We start from the raw sequence: 20,401 nt of genomic DNA, 5'->3' as shown, positions 1-20,401 counted from the left end.
GCTTTGGGAAAACATATATCTATAAATCATAATAGTCTAACATTACATCTTTAGATTAAAATTCAGCATTTCAGATTTATCTTAAATGACAAAGCCAATTGTATTAATTTTATATGGTAAATGAAAAATCTCAAACTTGTAAGGTGTTTAGGTGTGTTCAATCAAAAGTTAACGCTTTGACCAATGTCTTACCTTATATGCTTTGGTCAGCTTAATTATGAATGACATAAAAGCAGTAGAGATAAACTTTTCCTAATTTTATTTTATTTTCAAAATCTCTTAGGGCCTGTTTCGAAGCAGAGAGTTGGAGAACTCATATCTGATGATGATGATGAGAATGATCCTTACGACTCTATCTGCATTTATGCTAATAGAAACCTGAATCCAATTTCTTCATGACATCTTTTATTCCTCAAATAATAAATAGAAATTTCATACTTGTGGCCCATGGATCTGCATCACATGATTTTGATTTTCTACAAACAAATTTTTTTGAAGGATCTACGCCATCCAATATAAGCATAGTAGTCAAAATTGACAAAGTATTAGAGTTGGGAGTTCTCTTCAACACAAGCAACCTACATTGGAGATAATATTAACTCCCACCAACATTTTGAGGTTAAACTTCCAAAAGTCCAATTCTGCAAACCAAACAAACCTTTGGGTGGCTATCGAACTCTTTTAAGTTATTTTCATGTGCAATAACTTATATGATTGCTGCAAGTTTTTTTTATTTTTTGAACCTGAATTATCTCGGCCTCTTAAAGCAACCGACTAATCCTCGAGGCACGTGCAGTCTGCAGTCCCCTCCCCTACACGCATCAAGTAATTGCTAGGATAAACTCCTAAGGATGGCTCCTAACTTCGAGTTGATATTTGAAGGTTGTGTTGCCGGGAACCATCACTCAATCATTGCAAGGAAAAGAGGGCAATCGACTTGAAAAGGACGAATACGCAAGAAAGAGTCAAACTCAACAATAGCAAACTGCATCTTGATGTCATCAAAAAAGAACTCCGTAGTATTAAAAAATACGTGCTAACAACCCCTGAAATTGGCTCCTAAATAAGGCGTCGGAACATCCATCGGCATGTACATGGATAAATGGCGGCCTAATCCGTGAAGAAGTGAAGTGTCATGCAACCGCTCACTGGCCTCTATAGGAATCTCGGGACAGAGTGCAACTCTACCATGATCACCTCGGCCATGGAGATCATCTTCATAAAAAATCAGCCCAACCCGAAACGTCTAACCTATATAGGACAAAACGTTGGCTAATATATATATATGTATGTATGTATATTCTCCAACACTTTTGTTTTTTCAATAATAACCTAACCAATTTTATCTTTTAGTGAAAAAGATAAGGGGTATATTAGTCTTTTTACATAATAAATGCTTATATACATAATAAATATTTGTCTCTCACATAATAAATGCTAAGAGAATTTAATATTTAAGATTATAGTGAAATAATAAAATCTCTAAAGTCTGGGGTCGATCCACGGGGATTGTGTAAAAATTGAAATAAGGATGAGGTGAAAGAAGATTGATTTAAAGTATGAAAAAGACGATTTTCCACACTTTCGTATGGAGCAAAAATTATAAGATTTAAAATAAAAATTAAAAAAGCATTAAGGTATTGTGGATCCACTCAAAAATCATAATTTTATTCTTGCAATCATTTTTCTTGGTCAGTTTCGAATAAAGATTATCCCTAATCAGATGATATAACAATTAAACTAAAAACTATTTTCTAAAATATTTTAGAAATATAAGATTGTCACATGTAGCACATTCACATCCCATAATGATTCCTTAAACAATCAATATAACAATCATCTACAATAAATCAAGAAAACTATCCAAGCACTCAATGTAATGATTGTAGATAAAAACTCAAAAAGAATTTATAGATATAAAATTATAAAAAAATAATAATTAAATCACCTTAAATCAATCCAAAAATATAAACATTAATCCACTATTGTTGATCGGGATAGAATTACAATCTTCAAATTTCACCATTAATCATAACTAAGATTCTAGCCAACAATCTACATAGACGAGTTCATCAAAATTATTGAATAAAAAACATAGAAAAATAAATTAAAAGAAATTAATGAGAAAGAGAGATTAGAGAAGAAGAAGAACAAAATAATAAGACGTCTAGATTAATAAATAATGGGAGAGGAATAGAAAAATAATATAAACAAATTAAAATAAAATATAAGAGATATGTGATGAGAGAAAATTTAACATGTGGAGAAAAGAGAAAGAAAAATATAAACAAAAAAATATGATAAAGATGTACGAGATGTTTTAGAATAAGATAAAATAGGAAATGATTTGTTGTTTTTACGTAAGAAAATGTATAAAAATTCACTTTTTGAAAATTTTTATTTATTTATTTCTTTAGCCCTTCCTTTAACTTATCTTATTACTTCTCCATCATTTTGTATGTTTTATTTAATAAAAGTCTATTTTTAGTCTTTTTCTCCCATTTTGTACCTTCAAGACCTACAAGAATGAAAATTCAACTAATTAGACCATATTAACCAAATTAACATTAATTAATCATAAAAAAATTGGGGATAAATATCATCAATTTGTACAATTATCATTTTGTTATTGTGTATTTAGACGATATTTTGATTTTTAGCAAGACATGGGATGATCATCTACGACACATATCACAAGTGTTGGAGGCCCTACAAACAAGTCAGTTACATTTGAAAAGGAATAAAATGTGAGTTTGGGGAACAAAAGTTAATGTATTTGGGATTCATATTTGGAGTAGGGGAGTTGAAGATGGATTCTAAAAAGGAACAAGTCATATCTAAATGGCCCACACCCCATTCAGTCACCAAGGTTTGAAGTTTTATGAGTTCGTGTCAATATTTACACAAATTCATCCATCATTTTTCATAGATTACAGTATCTTTGCACTCATTAACAAATGCCAATAAAAAATTTGAGTAGAACAAGAAGCATGAGGATACTTTTCAGTTGTCAAAATAGAAGATATTTGAAGAACCCATGCTAGCATTACCAAACATGCAGAAGCCTTTTGAGGTTGAAGCAGATGCCTCTAACTATGCATTGGGAGCTGTTTTAATACAAGATAGAAGTTCGGTGGCCTATCATTCAAAGATGTTCAGTGTGCTGATTATGAACTATCTAACTTATGATAAGAAACTCTATGCATTGCATCAATCCATGAAGCATTGGAGTGTTTAGTTGCTTGGGAAGGAAGCGTAGTTCATTCTAATCATAAACCTCTTTAATTTTTGTCTACACAACCCAAGTTATAGCAAGCTCGGCACATGAAGTGGATGTCATACTTACAATAATTCAACATCATCATCAAGTACAAGAAAGGAGTGAACAACAAATTGGTAGACATGTTGTCTAGACCCCCCCACTTTAGTAAATTCTTCATTACTGGTGGCAATGCCAATCCAACCAATGGTTCCTTTTGAAAACACAAAAGGGTATGACATAGACATTGATTTTGGTTCTGACTATCAAAAGTTACTATAAGAGCATACTAGTGAGTTTCAACTGAAAGATGGGTTGATGTACAAGGAAACATTTTTGTGTATTTCAAAAGATGGGGATCTAGTGCAGTGGATTTGTGAGATTCATACTTCTAGAATGGCAGGACATTTTGGGGTTGAGAAGACTTTGCTCAATCTTCGACGTTAATAGAATTTTAGAAACAAGATTTGTTGAAGAGAACTCTATCAAAAATGTGAAAAACATACAAAATTTAAAAATAAAAATTGAAATTAATTAAACATCTTGGCTTTATAAATCTCAATTTCCCTAGATTGGGAGATTAACCAAAACTCATTCTAGAAAATTAACAAATAAATAAATAGAAAAGAACTTATCTTTTATTAATCTCTTAAATAAATCTTAAACAAATGAACCAATATTATGGTGATTGGTGGTGATCATTGGGCTTGGGTTGAGATTCAGGCATAGGATAATGGTTTTGGGTTGAGTTGAGTTTGATTAGGTTAGGGTGTGTATATGATTGGGTTGGGTTGAGAGGTGAGGTTGTGATGGCTTAAGGGAGGGGTAGATTTTTAGCCCATGGGCAAAGCAAATGGACCGTAGGCCATTTATTTGAAATAAAACAAGTCTTTTTAGGGTTTGGCTTTTAAGCCTCTAATTTTTATATGAATTTTTGAATATTTTTTCATTGGGGTCCGTTCAAATTAGAGTGTTTATAATTGTCTTTTTTTTACAGGAGTTGCGTGTAAAGAATAGACGAAATCCCTATTTGTACGAGCCTGAGAATTTTGCTTGAACAAGTTTTCAAAACATCGGGGAGGTTTGACGAATTTTGTAAAAAAATTGATACCTAAGCATGGGGTCTGACAGGGTTAGCCTTTTGAATTCCTTGACCTTGTGGCATGGAGCTCGTTTGAGGCCTCAGATTTGTTATGGTTTGATAAAATTTTGAAACCGGGGTTTTCCAACGAGTTTTGGCAATTTAAACTTGGCTTTTGCAAATATGTTATTTTTTTCATTTTTTTTTTTCTTTTGGTCAGTTGATGGAGTACGGACTGATTAAATATAGTTCCATCCATACATTGTGTACGGATTCGATCATTTAGTTTTTTTGGTCCGTACACAGTGTACGGACTGTGCAGACTTATTTCTTTCTTTACATGATGCACGGACCAGCACATTTAAAAATTGAAAAGGCATGCTAAACGCACCACTTTGCCATTTTTGCTTCAATTTCCTTTGGTTCTTCTCTTCTCCATCTTTCTTTGGTCTTATTGTGAGCTTGGGCTATCGAGACGATTATTGTACAAGAGAGCGTGTGGACTTTTTTAGTGTGGTGATTCCAGTCTTTAAGCATTCGCTGTGTCTTCCAGATTTTTTTTTTTGGATAGAGGTTGGTCCACCTTCTTTTTTAGGTTATTTTTCTTTGAGACACCTCTATCGCATGCCCGTTTGCTCTTGAACATGATATGATGAAAACTTTTATCACATGTTTATTTAGTTACTTGCTATGTGACCATGATGTATGCTTTTGTCTTTTAGGAAAACCTTTATCGTATACCCACATGCTTTGTAAACGTTTTTATTCAAACATGCACCCATAGAAATCATTGGATTTACTTCGAATGCTAGGGAAAATTTCTCTGGTAAAGGGGAAATTAGGTTGGAATGGACTTTAAGTTTGCGGTTGGAGATGGTTATATTTAAAATGGGTTTTAGGTTTTCAGATTGGTTTGGGTCATCGAGTAGATTGGTTTGGATGACGCTTGGGTGAGTTTTCATCGGGTATTTTTAGGTAGGTTGAATCGAGTTGGGTAGGTATTTGTGAGGTATGGTCATTAGGGGAGATAAGTTTCTTAGTTTTAATCAGGTTCTTAGATTGGTCCATTGAGGTCGGAGTGGTGTTAAGATTGAGTCGAGGGATTTTGAATGGGTCTCTTTAGGTTGGAGTTGGTTTTGGGCAAGGTAAATTGGGTTAAGGTTTTGGTTAGGTTGGTTAGGGGAGGGGCAATAATTTGGATGAAGTCTTGGTTTTTTGTTGTTGCCAGGTTGGCTTGGGTTAGATTTAGTTTAGGTGTTCGGTCGATTCTCATCGAGTAGTCAACTCTTTATGTAGATGGTGCATATTCGAGGAAGCAAGGTAGCTTTTATTGGTAAGGCCAGGGTTAGATCAGATGTGACAACTCGTTACGAGTGTGTGACCGTCAGAGCATCGCCTAAGGAAGATGCGACTCAGTCTAAGGAGTCCCCAGCAAAGAGTTCATCATCGGGGAGTGAGGTTAAGGCTAGTACCTCACGACGTCGATCCATAGTTCGATATGTGTCTGAGGGAGGTTGAGTTGGCAGAGCTGAGGGTGCAGCCGGTAGAGGTAGCCGAGGTGGTAGAGGTTGGGGGCAGAGGGTGCTCGTACTGCTATATCGATAGAGGTTTGAGAGAGGGTGTCAGACACCCCTCTCTTGACGGGGCTGAGCAACCATGTCTCTATGTATGTGAGGATGGACGCTCTAACTCATTATCCTTCCAAGAATTTCAAAGGCAGTTGGAGGACTTTTATAATCGAGTATACCCTTTTCACCGAGGATCCAAGGGGACAATTTACCATGGCCAAGTTTGGAGCTTTCTTGAGGATCTCGTATTTTCGATCTGATCGTCCGATTTTCTTGGTGATGGTGGAGCAGTGGTTTTCTACTTCACATACTTTCCCCATGACTTAGACCGAGATTAGCATCCGACCATCAGACTTTGTTCTAATCACGAGGATTACAATGGAAGGGAGCCCATATTTCCTTATATGCTTCCTATTGAGGAGATTGCGGATTTGATTGGTGCTCCATTTATCCCAACTGTCGAGGTCGACTACCTGCATCGTTTGAGCATGCGATTATTATTGTATATACATGTGTTTTCAATCAATCTAATCATTTACAAATCATATTTATACTATAATTTATTATTTTCTAATAAAGATAAGATAGAAATTTCTCGAATAGTAGTTACAATAATATTCTCAAGTGGTATCCTATACTAGCGGAGAGAATATCAAACCCTTATTATTCTAAATTAATTGACTTCTTCTAGAAAAAGTTACTGATTAATCATATATGCATTCATTATCCCTTTAATGGACAACAAAAATAAAGATATATATCCATATATTTTTTAAATTCATTTGAAATAAATTAAAATAAATTTGCAAATGTGATGATCTTCCTAGGGATTCTGGAATTATAAACATGCAGTAGTATATCGAAAGTAGTAAATCATAAAGTAATAAACATGCAAGTTTACCATCCTAATTGCATCTTATGCTCCATTACACAGTATTCAAAAGTACTCTAAACCTAGAAACTCCTCAATACAAGCACATACAGTCGAGAATCTCATTCTTGATTCTAACCAATCAAGAATCTCATTCTTGATTCTAACTAATCGAGACCTTCATTATCAATTCAATTTAAGCTTAAACATTTTTTTGTATAAATTATTATCCAATGAAAATACAATTTCAAAATAGTGTGTCTTAACAATTTTAAAAATGAACACTTTAAAAAAAATTACTATGAAAATCAATTTGTTAAACAAATTAATTTTCGGGTTACACTCACCCATATTCATTTATTTTTATTTCATAATATTAAAATATTAGATAAAAGATCTAAAACAAAGTATTCTACAATTCAATGTATGAATTTTGAATTTAAATCATAATAAATTTGAAACTAACTATGATAATTGTAATAAAACATATTTTATTGAAAATTATACTATAAAGTTTCATACCTTCGAATGTGTGTTTTACACGTTCCTATGGTATTAAAATGATTTTTCTAACTAGTTTCTTAAGCAATTTAATAAAATATTCAAGTGACTAAGTAGATTTTAACGTCGTGAATATTTTATTTTTTAGTGTCGGATTTTAATTCACGTAACACACATTTAAATTTCAATCGAAGGTAATGTACACGAACCCACTATCAAAACTCACTCATCTTTGTTTATATTTTTCTCTCATAGTATGAATAAACATCAGATAAGATTATAATATATAATAATATATAAAATGAATACACCTGGGTATCTATATCGTTAACACATTTATAACTTATAATATTTTATATAATATAATAATATTTATATTAATTACACCTCACCTCTTTAACAATTTAATAATTTCAAATAAACTCCCTTTATTTAAATAATTACACTTAAACCCAAATTTTTAAATATTTATTTTAATATTTTAATAATAAATATAATAATTTTTTATATATTTTTATTTTCTCCATTATGTTTATTACATTAAACCAATTTAAATCGTGTATCTCGAATTTTTAAAATTTCTAATCAATTTTTTCTATTTATCAAAATACCCCTTACGTCCTAAGTTCTCTTGATAAAGTTTGTTTTTTCAAAATTTATCCTATTAAATTCGAATTCAAGCATGCTTACAGTCTAAACTATGTTTTTCGATACTTTTAAACTCAATAGTAATATCCATTTGACTAATATAATTTCTTATAAAATTTTTAGTTTTATCTACTTTGACTAAATATTCTAATTCTTCGATCATAATCATGATAAGATTTTCTGAATTATACATTTCATTTATCATATTCTCCTTATAGCAAATCCTTATTTTAGATCGACAATGTTATAATTTATTTTAATACTTTTATTTTAAGCTAAATAAGAAAGCATGTTAATATATTGACTTACTTCCTCGTTATACATAATAAAATTTCATGGCATTACAATGAATTTTTGAAACAGGCAAGAAAAATAGTAATTTGTTTTATATTTTTTTTATAGATTTGGGTGCCATTGGGCTCAAACATGAGAGGAGACCCTTAAAGCAGCCAGCAAAGAGCCTATTTTCTATCTTTTGATCCACATTGTCAGCCCAAGAAAAAACAGTCACTGATCTGTGTTTTATGTACGGACCCAAGAATATTTCTTAAGTCCATATATGAAGCACGGACTCAAGTATATTTCTTTAGTCCGTGTTCGCAAAACGAACCAAAACTTTTTATGCCCAAGAAGAACTGCCCTCTGTTGTCTATTATGGGCCTTGCCCTATTTTTGAGCCTCTATTTTCTGGGTTTTGGAGGACAATACCTCTGGTTTTTGGTTTGGGTAAAGAAAAACACATTTTTTATGATGTGTACAACTTAAAGAAAAATCATATTTTCCCCTTTTACTTAGGGAATATGAAAAGAAAAAAAAAAGAAACTTAGGACTATACAACTTGCCTTCGTGGGCTCCATTATGGGCTTTGCAATCTTTCTTTCGTAGGCTTGCAAAATTACACCAAAATGAACATGGGATCGATACACATTTATCTTTGAAAAACATAATATCCTAAGTTTATTAAACATGACTTGATGCATGTGGATTCATAAGTGGTTTTCGAATACTCATTCTTCAAATCTTGATGTACATCGAAGTATCCACATCTTAAGTTAGTGAATGTAGTAGATGTTTTCCTTCCTGCCACCCAAAATAACGATCTTGGAGGCTTGAGAGTACCAATATCTAGGGATAAATTTTTAACAAAGTACGGGAGGCGATTGTGTAATGTGTTGTGAATCATACATGCAATTTTTGAAAAGCATATCGATCCTTACATCTTATCTAAAAGGAAAATAAAAAGAAATTTGTAAAAGAAAATAAACATTACAATCACTCTTCCAAGATAAACTAAAATAAATAAGAAACAAGAACATATTAGAAGGTGAGAGAAATAAGGAAACAAAATCCACACATTTTTAAAAAAATAATCGAATCGAAAAAGGGTCAAACCCACTAGTGTACTCCCTAGAGGAGTCGCCACCATTCTTCTTTACAAAAGGGTGTGAATGGGCACTCGAAAAATGATTTCAAAAAAATTGTTTCGTTTATAGTGACTCTTGTACAGATGAACGTGTTGATCTATGTAAGAGCTAGGTAAGATGGTCCATATTAGGGAATAGGGAAGGTGTTAGACACTTTATTCCCTCTACCATTGGTGATAACCTTGAATTCGACCAATTTTGGAGAATGAATAAAATAGTCAGAAAAATTGATTTTTTGTTCTCGAGTACGAAAGACTTTGATTTCGATTTAAAACATTAAGGGCTTCCTTATTGAATAAGGGGTACTTCTATGATCCATACCTTTGGATAATCTTGAAAAATGTAAACTCTTCATCAAGGGATCATTTCCATAAAGAAAGGGGCCAAAACCTTAGTCTTAAAGCATTTTTATGGGGTGTGTGCACTACTGTAGGGATTTTTAAAAAGTATTTCAAAAATTCTACATTTCGATCGAGTTGAAATCCAATCTACTAGAAGTAGATGAAGGTATACATTACATCTTAGGGTTATTCTAAAGTGAAAACAAAATAGAAAGAGAAGTAAAAGATGGGAAATATGGAGGGGGGAGAAAGGGAGAAATTATTTCTTTTTTTAGCCCTTATCCTACCTTTTTCTTCTTCTTCTTTGACTTTTCTTCTTGGTTATCAAAATATGAGCTTCTTTGATTTTGCATTTGATGTGTTGGATGTGTGAAATTTTTTGTGGTTGATGGATGTAAGCATGGAGGTTATGAGTAAGAGAGTGTGTGTGTATTTGTTGAGAGAGAATTGAGACTTTTTTTTAAAGTATTCAAGTCTGGGGGGTTTGTGTTGAGAATATGAGGGTTATAAGATTTTGGAGGTGACTTTAAAGGTAGAATAGGGTGAAAGGGTAGAAATGTGTAAAATGGCATGAGATTTCTGAGTAAGGTGTGTGAAATTTAAGGTTGGGAGAAGGGTATTTGTGAAAGAGAGTGTAAGTGAATTACTTTTGATCCAAATGGATTGGATCTTTCAATCCATTTGGGTTGAGTATTAGGTAAGTTGAAGGGAGTGTATTTTGATTATAAGAATGGTGGTGTAAATGGTGGTTGTTGATTTTTTTTTTTTTTGAGGGTGGAGAGGATGGTGACAAGTATCCAAAAGTGTGGGGTGTATATTAGGTGAGTTAATTAGGGAGAAGGGGTGTGAATGTGACTTGTGATGAGGAATTTAGAGAGAATGATGGGAGTAGGTCATGACATGGGTGTGGGTTGATATATCTGTAGGTTAGGTTTTTAGAGAAAGGTGGTGGGTTTGGTAGATGGATTAAGGAGGTAAATATTGGTGGTGACATGTGTCCCATTTTAATGATCTTTGATCTCTTATGATAATTGGTAGTGATCATTGGGCTTGGGTTGAGATTTGGACTTAGGATAGTAATTTTGGGTTGGGTTTTAAGTCTAATGGGCTTAGGGGTTTGGCTGAGATTGATTAGGTTAGGGTATGTATATGTTTGAATTGGGTTGAGAGATGAAGTGGTGATGGCTTAAGGGAGGAGTAGATTCATAACCCATAGGCCAAGCGAAAGGGATCCTAGGCCACTTATTTGAAATAAAACAAGTCTATTTTAGGGTTTGGGTTTTTAAGCCCATTCCAATTTTTATATGCATTTTAGGACATTTTTGCATGGGGGCTTGTTCAAATTGGGGTGTCTACAGCCTGTATCTGCTTTCATCACAAAGACTGCTTCAAGCAAGTTTAGACTTATAGCGTTCAAGATTGGCACCATGCCCTTGTTCCAACAATTCTTATAACTCTTATCATAATTAGTATATATCTTTGTTATACTATGAGGGATGTGAAAAGTCCCCTGACTTCTAGTACTTGTCAAGGATACCCATAAGCTGTATAGTTTTCTAGCATCAATAGAACATATCAAAGGAATTGAAAAATCTCAGGTATGCGTTGATGAAAATCATGTTGACGAGCAAATCGGTGGGGGTTATACATTTAAACCACATAAATATCTCCACGTCTAAATCTTACAATTATTGGTCAACAACTTATCATAAATAACACAACTCACAGCTCATGTTGCCCATTATTTCTTTGTGTCATATCATCTCCATAATCTAATTGGACTAGTTAAGAATGCTAAATGAAGTTTTTCAACCTCATAACACTGATGACATCGTAAACTTGTTTGCTTGGTACTTCCCAACAAAAGTGGGCAATGAAATTACTATCCACACAAAGCATATATGGAGGCCCAGTGTTGTGATTAACAATGGTGACACATTATTTGGAAAATAGAATCCAACCTAAGAAAAAAGGTAGTGTAAAAGATAACAATCTTCAAGACCTCCAAGGTCTTAATTGTTGAGATTTCATACGCCAATAAGTGGCAAAAAGGTCATGGTAAAGATGTACCAAGATAGGAAAAGTTAAATTAAAGGTAGTATCTTGTGCCATTTGCATTACGGTCTTGAAAATACCAAGAAGAATTATTACATTACTCCCACAAGGTATAACATGTTAGTCTCTTTAGTACTGATTTCTATGTAAAGAAAGAGAAGAAGTTTGAAGTAATCCTGATTTTCAAATTGAATGTAATAGAAAAATATTACCTAAATAAAATGGTTGAGGCATGCACAAAGCATTGTCTTCAAATGAAATTCGCACTTACTATGGTACCACAGTTTGTAGGTGTTCATTCTTCAAGATACAACAACCCATGTTCCAAAAGGATACTCTAATGTTGTGTGCTCTCACAACGAAGAATAAAAGTATACTGATAGTCGAAAATATGTAAAATAAAATATCAGAGATCAAGTATTTTAAATCGACTAAACAAAAGGATATAAATAAAGAGAAAGTGACTATTTAAAACAATCACAAACCTGTTTGAATGTGTTAATTTAGAACAGACATAGTATATTGGCTCAGAACATACACTGGTTCAAGATAAAACGACTATAATTTTAAATAAAATTGGGCCTAGATAATTAAAGCAAAAAAAAAAAAAAAAAAAAATGGGCCTTTGCGATGGTCCACCAGAGGTCTAAATCCGAGATTTTGCACCCTCCCTACGCGCACGTCGTACGTGCACACACGCAATAAGGTTTCCAGACCGATGGATCCAAATTCCAATTGGAATCTCAGATTTTTCTCTTAACCCCCTGTGTGCACGCGTGAGCCCGCCCACTATTTTTATCAACTTTAAAGCTATTCGAAGTACAATTATTTAAGAATTACAAATCAATTCTTCTCCTAGTCGATGTGGGACTAAAATTACTCAAGGCAAAACATAAAACTATCAATTAAAGCTTAAAGTAATAAAGTAAAAAAGCATAAAGAAATTTGGGATTGATTTATCCTATGTTTTAAATATTGATTTACTATATGGTTAAAACTAATTGAATATTAAAGGGTTTTCAAATTCAACCCTCTAAATTCCAACAATTCCCCACATGAATGTAGAATATATATATATATATATATATATATATATATATATATATATATATATATATATATATATATAATATAATATAAAAAGAGAGATAACTTTTTGAACAACCATATTTCAGCATAGGTATCTTTTGGACTGGATCCTTACCTAGTATAAGTCATCGGATTTACAAGTCGGTCAGTAGACTTTAAGCTTTGAACTACCAACCTTTAGAGTAAATCAAAACAATGGACTATACATACAAGTTACTCAATCAACTATCAAGTTCTATCGATGGTGTTCATTTTGGCCTTGAATATAATCTGGTATCATGAGTACTTTAAAAAGCTTAGCTTAAACTCTCATAGAATTAGCCCAATTCTACACTTATTTAGGTGTACTTATGAGAAGTACGCTGATATACTCCACTTTTACAGTATAAGCAACATTAAGAATTATATTTCAACATTTCTTCTTCACAGGCAACATTAAACACTTCATAGGATTGGACTTGGAACAAAATGTTCCATTAGTGTTTTCATTTAAATCACATTCAACTGATTTTTCCATTGAACCTATATTTTGGGATCTCCAATCAATTAGGTTGGATTTCTATTAAAGTAATTTTTAATCAATAGGCTTTAGGCACATTCCCCTCGAAGTTGATGCAACTAACTTTCTAGATAATCCTTTTATTAGAAAATCCGTCAAATTTTCTTTAGACTTTACAAAATTAATAGAAATAATCCCATTAGAAAGTAGTTGTTTTATTGAGTTGTGTCTCCGTTTAATATGACTTAACTTACCATTATATTTATATTATTTGTGGCCCTCGCAATGGCAGCTTGGTTGTCATAATGAATAGATATAGTAAATACTAGTTTAGGCCAAATAGGAATGTTAACAAGAAAATTTCTTAGCCACTCAACTTCTTCACCAGTTTTGTCCATGGTAATAAACTCAGATTCAATGGTGGAACAAGCTATGCATGTTTGTTTGGTGGATTTCCATAAGATTGTTGCACCTCCAAGTGTCAAAATATAGCCACTAGTGGATTTCGACTCTTCTGAGTCTGATTTCTAATTGACGTCACTGTATACTTCTAATACAGTAGGATACCTATTATAATACAGTCTGTAACTCATATACTTTAAGTATCTCATGATTCTTACCAAAACTTCCTAGTGATCATGTCTTGAGTTGCTAGTATATTTACTTAATCTCTTTATTGATACACAATATTTGGCTTTGTACAGTTCATAATATATATTAAACAACCAATAACTTGAAAAGATTTTAATTGAGAAACACCTTTACCAATATTTTTCATCAATTTACAATTTGGATCAAAAGGTATTTTTTGCAAGAATATAATCAAACTGATTAAAATGTTTCAAAACATTTTCAATATAATGAGATATGATAAATCAAATCCATTATTATTTCTAAAAACTTTATTCCAAGAATTACATTAGCATGACCTAAATCTTTCATGTCAAAATTTCTAGACAATAATTTCTTAGTTTGATTTACAATATTTATATTAGATCCAAAAATTAACATGTCATTTATATATAGACAAATAATCACATAAGAATCAATGATAGTTTTATAATAAACACACTTATTAGCTTCGCTGATTCTAAATCCTTTTGGTATTATTACATTATCAAATTTCTCATGTCATTATTTTAGAGCTTGTTTTAAATCATATAAAGATTTAATTAATCTACAAATTTTATTTTCTTGTCTTTTAATTACAAATCCTTCCTATTGGTCCATATATATTTTTCCGTCAAGTTCTCCATTTAAAAAGGTAATTTTTAAATTTATTTAATAAATTTCTAAATTATAAATGGAAGCTATAGTAACAAGAATTCTAATAAAAGTGATCATAGTAACAGGAGAATAAGTGTCAAAAAAGTCAATGCCTTTTTTTATTTGTACCTTTTAGCCACAATCTGGTTTTATATTTATCTATAATTCTATCGAATTTTAATTTTCTATTGAAAATCCATTTACAACTAATGTTTTATTACAAAGAGGTAGATTGACTAATTTTCAAGTGTTTTTTCATAATTGAATCCATTTAATTATTTATAGCTTTTTTCCAAAATGGAGTCTCATGTATTGAAATTGCATCTTTAAAAGTTTGAGAATGTTTTTCTAAGAAAAAACTAATAAAATCAACTCCAAAGGATATTGTTGTTCTACTTATCTTGCTTCTCCTAGGTTCATTATTAGATAAGTCAATGTGAGATCTCTTTAAAAGTTTTTCAATTTTATCCTTACAAAGATACACATCCTTAAAAAATTCAACATCTCTGGATTCAATTATATTGTTAGGATTAATATCATTTATATCAAATTTATATACAAGAAATCTACACGCACTATTATTAATAGCATATCCAATAAAAATGCAATCTATAGTTTTATGACCTAATTTTATTCTTTTAAGTAAGGGGACAGCCACTTTTGTTAAACACCCCCACACTTTCATGTATTTAAAAGTATGTGTTCTACATTTCCAAAGTTCATAAGGTGATTTTTTAATGAAATTTTATTTAAAATATAAGAAGATGTTAAAAGGGTTTCTGCCTCATAAATTTAAAAGTACATTTGAATTAATAAGTAAAGAGTTAACCATGTCTTTCAAAGTTCTATTTTTTTTCTTTCTACTATACCATTTTTTTGGGGGAGAATAAGGAGCAGTTGTTTGATGTATTATTTTATTTTCTTGACAATATATAGTCGGAGGATTAGATTCTTATTCTCTTCTTCGATCAGATCTTAAAATTTTAATTTTAATTTTAAGTTGATTTTCAACTTCAGATTTATAAATTTTAAACATTTCTAATGCTTCATCTTTACTATTTAAAAGATAAATCATACAAATCTAGTACAATCGTCAATAAAATTAAATATTTTTACTGCCTCTAAATTGAATGTATTTGAGATCACACAAAATAGAATGTATTAATTCTAAAGATTTTGTAAATCTTTCAACATTTTAAAATGTTTTTTAGCAAATTTTGATTCAACACAAATTTCACATTTTTTAGATGTATCAATATGCATTTTAGGAATCATACTACTATTCATTAATTTGATAATCGATCTATATTAACATGGCCTAATCTAGCATTCCAAATATTAGAACATTCGGAAACATAAGCAAATAAAGTAATATTATTAATAAAATCATAAATTACATTGAATTTGAACAACCCATCACATAGATAACCTTTGCCCACAAATATTCCATTTTTTATAATTATACATTTATCGGACTCAAACACCATTTTGAAACCTCTCTTACTTAAAAGAGATCCTGAAATCTGGTTTCTTCGAATGTTTGGAACATGAAGTACGTCATTTAGATTAAAATCGTACTAGTGAAATTCACATTTACTTTTTCTTTTTTGATCACAATGGATGCGAAAGAATTTTCCATAAATAACTTTTCATCTCCAACGTTGTTATAGGAGGAAAATATGCCTCTCCCAGAGCATATGTTTTTGGTGGCTCCCGCATTCAGCCACCAATCATTGGTATTTCCTACCAGATTCACTTATGAAACAATCGCTAACAGGTTCTGAGTTTTAGACACATTGGTTTGTTCATGTTTCTGATGGTATTGTTAACTTTTTCTTTTGTGACAGTCCTTGGCCCGATGTCCAGGTTTATTAGAAAAATAACAATTTCCCTTGATCTTTTAGATATTGGCTTTTGGATTATGCAAGTTTTTCTTTACATATTTTTCTAGAATTCGGGTTTGAACTTTCTAATGAATTTGGAAGGTTCTTCTTCTACTACATTCACTTTAAAAATCATAGAATTTGTCTCATTCTTTTGGTTATCATCTTCAATTCTAAGTCTTATCACTAGATTCTCGAGTTTCATTTCCTTTCTTTTATGTTTCAAATTATTTTTGAAGTCTTTTTAAGATGGTGGTAATTTTTCAATTGTCGATCTAACTTGGAATCCTTCAGTTATACTCATGCCTTCAACATGAATCCCATGAATAAAGATTTGGAGCTCTTCGGATTGTAATACAATGGACTTAGAGTCTACCATTTTAAAATCAAGAAAACGCCTAACAACAAATTTCTTTGTGCCGACATCTTCTAGAATATATTTCTTTTCAAGAATTTTCTACAATGTCTTGGCATATTTAATAGAAGAATACACTTATAAAAAATTGAATGTAATTGAAAAATATTACCTAAATAAAATGGTTGAGGCATGCACAAAGCATTGTCCTAAAACGAAATTTGCCCTTGTTACAGTACCACAGTCTGTAGGCATTCGTTCTCCACGATACAGCAACCCACATTTCCAAAAGGGTACTCTAATTGGAACGTAACTTCGAACCTCGACGATATTGTATGCTCTCACAACGAAGAATAAAAGTATACTGATAGTAAAAAATATGTAAAATAAAATATTAGAGATCAAGTGTTTTAAATCAACTAAATAAGAGAATATAAATAAAGAGAAAGTGATTGTTTAGAACAGTCACTAATCTATTCGAATGTGCTGGTTCAGAACAGACACAATGTACTGGTTCAGAACATACACTGGTTTAGAATAAAATGAATTAAAATGACTATAATTTTAAATAAAATTGGGCCTAGATAATTAAAGCAAAAAATGGGCATTTGCACGTGTCCACGTGAGGTATAAATCCGAGAATTTGCACCCCCTACTCGTATGTCTTATGTCTGCACACGCATTAATATTTCCAGACCGGTGGATCCAAATCCCAATTGGAACCTTGAGTTTTTCTCTGGGGCCCCTGTGTGCGCTCGTAAGCCCGCGCACTATCAACTTTAAAGTTATTAGAAGTATAACTATTTAAGAATTGCAAATCAAATTTTCTCTCAGTCGATGTGGGATTAAAATTACTCAAGGCAAAAAACAAAACTATCAACTAAAGTTTAAAGTAATAAAATAAAAAAAAGCATAAAACGTAAATCATAAAGCAAATTTGGGATTGATTTACCCTATGTTTTAAAGATTGGTTTACCAAATGGTTAAAACCTATTGAATATTAAAGGGTTTTCAAATTCAACCCTTTAAATTCCAACAGAATGAACTGACATAGCCACAGTGCTAGATATGCAAAAGTTGTGGCTTCATATTTTACATCTTTGTTGGCAAGAAAGTTAAGCTTGGTGAATGGGTTCTCTCCGATGCAACTACTTGTCATCATCTACCTAATTGGAGGAAGGTATGGCCTATGTAGCTTCCTTTGACGAGTCACATCACGATGATTTGAAAAAAATTTGTTCTTTCTTTGTTTGTATTCAATAAGTTTTCGAGAATTGGGAGTACATTCATTCATGGTATACCAAAATTCAAGCCAATCATTATCTGTGACATGATGGCTCCCTATCTTCAGAGCAAGTAAAGCATAAGCCTTAAAAAAATAATTACAGGATTTTGGCAATCTAACAACATTGTCAGACCCCATTAATTCATCAAAATTGGGCATAACTTCTTATAAAACACCCCTAAAATAGGAAGTCTCAAAATCAGATGTAGATCCCACAAAGAGATTCCTACTTCATCGCAACCAATCACAAAGGTGTGGGTCTCATAACACCAAACTTCACATAAGGCATGATACATGTCATACGAATTAGCATACTCCTGGCTAGCTGTGTAGACGACCAATCCAAGATTGTAAGTCTCATTTCTACTACATAATTCTTTGTATTTATGTCAGCTCTAATCCTATAATCCGCTTAAATATGGGGACTGCACCTCAAGAAGTAAGATTTGACCCCCATCGAGCAAGATTTGCTGCAATCTTTTGTCTTACAACAAGCTCTAGAAGATTCTGAGTTCTAGTATGGTATGGGGTGTGAGACAAAGAAGAGTGATGCTTATCATTGATAAGATTCCCTGGGAACATTTCAGACTATAAGTAATTTTTATTTAAAGCAATGATCTCTAAGAATTCTTTCCTTTCTACACCTTGATACACTATTATCAGCTTATGAACGACGAGTCTCATTGCAAGTGAGGTATTCTTAGGCTGATTTTTTATCTCGGTACCAAGAAAATAGAGCCAATCACCTTGTAGTACAAGATCTTCTACATCAAATACCCATTTATCACGGGATAATGTTCTTTTGCAGCGATGCTCATGTGGTTGAATGCTTCTAGAGTGTTTGGGTATGGCTTCTCCAAATTTCAATGTCAAATCCATTCCTATAGGAAAAAAAGAAAAAAAAGGAAAATCTTGTGAGTATGCGTGGTGTGTGTGCATGTGAGTGTGAATGTGCACATGTGTACACATATATGCGTGGAGGAGAGGGGGGCAATCACATTTTCTGTTAAAAGGAAAAAAATTTGGAGTGTGTGTGCATCTAGGGGGCAGCTCTTATTTTGAAAAGAAAAATTAATTTAAAAAAAGAGAAGTAACATTGAAATTGACATCATTTGGGACATTAGTGTGCAAAGAACCATAGATGATTCTCACTCATATCTCAATGAAATCATTTATCATTCTATAGACACAATATCAATTTCAATATTACTTCAGCACTTTCCTTAAAATCACACACGCACAAAAAAAAAAATTAGGGTAATTGTGGTGCGTGTGAACATATGTCAAAAAGGAAAGTGTTTTTCTTTCCCTTTTTAAAATAAAAAATGGTGAAAGAGTGAATAAATGTGACATCTGTGTGCCTTGTTTGTCTTTAACTCGTGAGGGTGCTTTTGTAATTAAGTGGTTGAAAAAAATGGGATGTCCAAGAAGCGAGGATAATCAGGTGCCGCGAAACGTGAATCACACACGTTGGCAGACCTACCTTCAAACTTCTTGAGGGGGCTTCAACATGAGAGGTCGAAAGACGTGGGAGGCATCAGCACTTTTTTACAGTTTTATATTTATATATTTGAGAGGGGAAAGTACTGGATAAAACCCTCTCTTATAGATTCAAATACTAAGAGTTTAGGGTTTAGTAAAAGCACGCATCGCTCCCGCCCCCACACCCCAAGAATTGTTTATTTATTAAAACAAAACAACTATAAAATGGGACAAATTGTTACTCTCAGCCGATGTGGGACTAATTGTTACTGATTCTTCCTCTCTCTCTTCCAAAGCCTTATATCTTTCGACTGATGGTCTTCCTTTCCTGACTGAGAAATTGGTTATATTTATTAATCCTTTGTGTAGAAATTGAATATTAAACTAATTATTTTTTTAAAAATATGATTCACTTGTTGTAAAGGTATTAGAAACGAGTGGTTTAGATCGAACCATGCTATTGCTAATAGCCAGATTAGTGAACATTTGTACTTCCATTATGTAGTCGTTTTGATTAATTCGACATACCATTAAACTTTATTTCAATTCACTCCATTATCACCCTCTAAATCACGATATAGGTCTCTAGATTTGGAGACGAAGCAAAAAAAAAAAAAAAATAGAGATGGTCTCTATTTCACTATTCATCTTGTACTAATACCAATTGTGTCCCCATCATTTTACATAAATGTCATTCTTAATTTCCTTTTTCATTAAAAATATGTTTTAAATATAAGTTTTATCCCTTATAATTATTCAATATTTTTAATTCTTTTTATTAAATATTTATAAAA

This window comes from Akebia trifoliata, chromosome 13 (assembly GCF_017979445.1).
Source record: "Akebia trifoliata isolate Shusen 1 chromosome 13, ASM1797944v1, whole genome shotgun sequence".
NCBI lineage: Eukaryota > Viridiplantae > Streptophyta > Magnoliopsida > Ranunculales > Lardizabalaceae > Akebia > Akebia trifoliata.
This window is presented reverse-complemented; position numbering follows the sequence as displayed.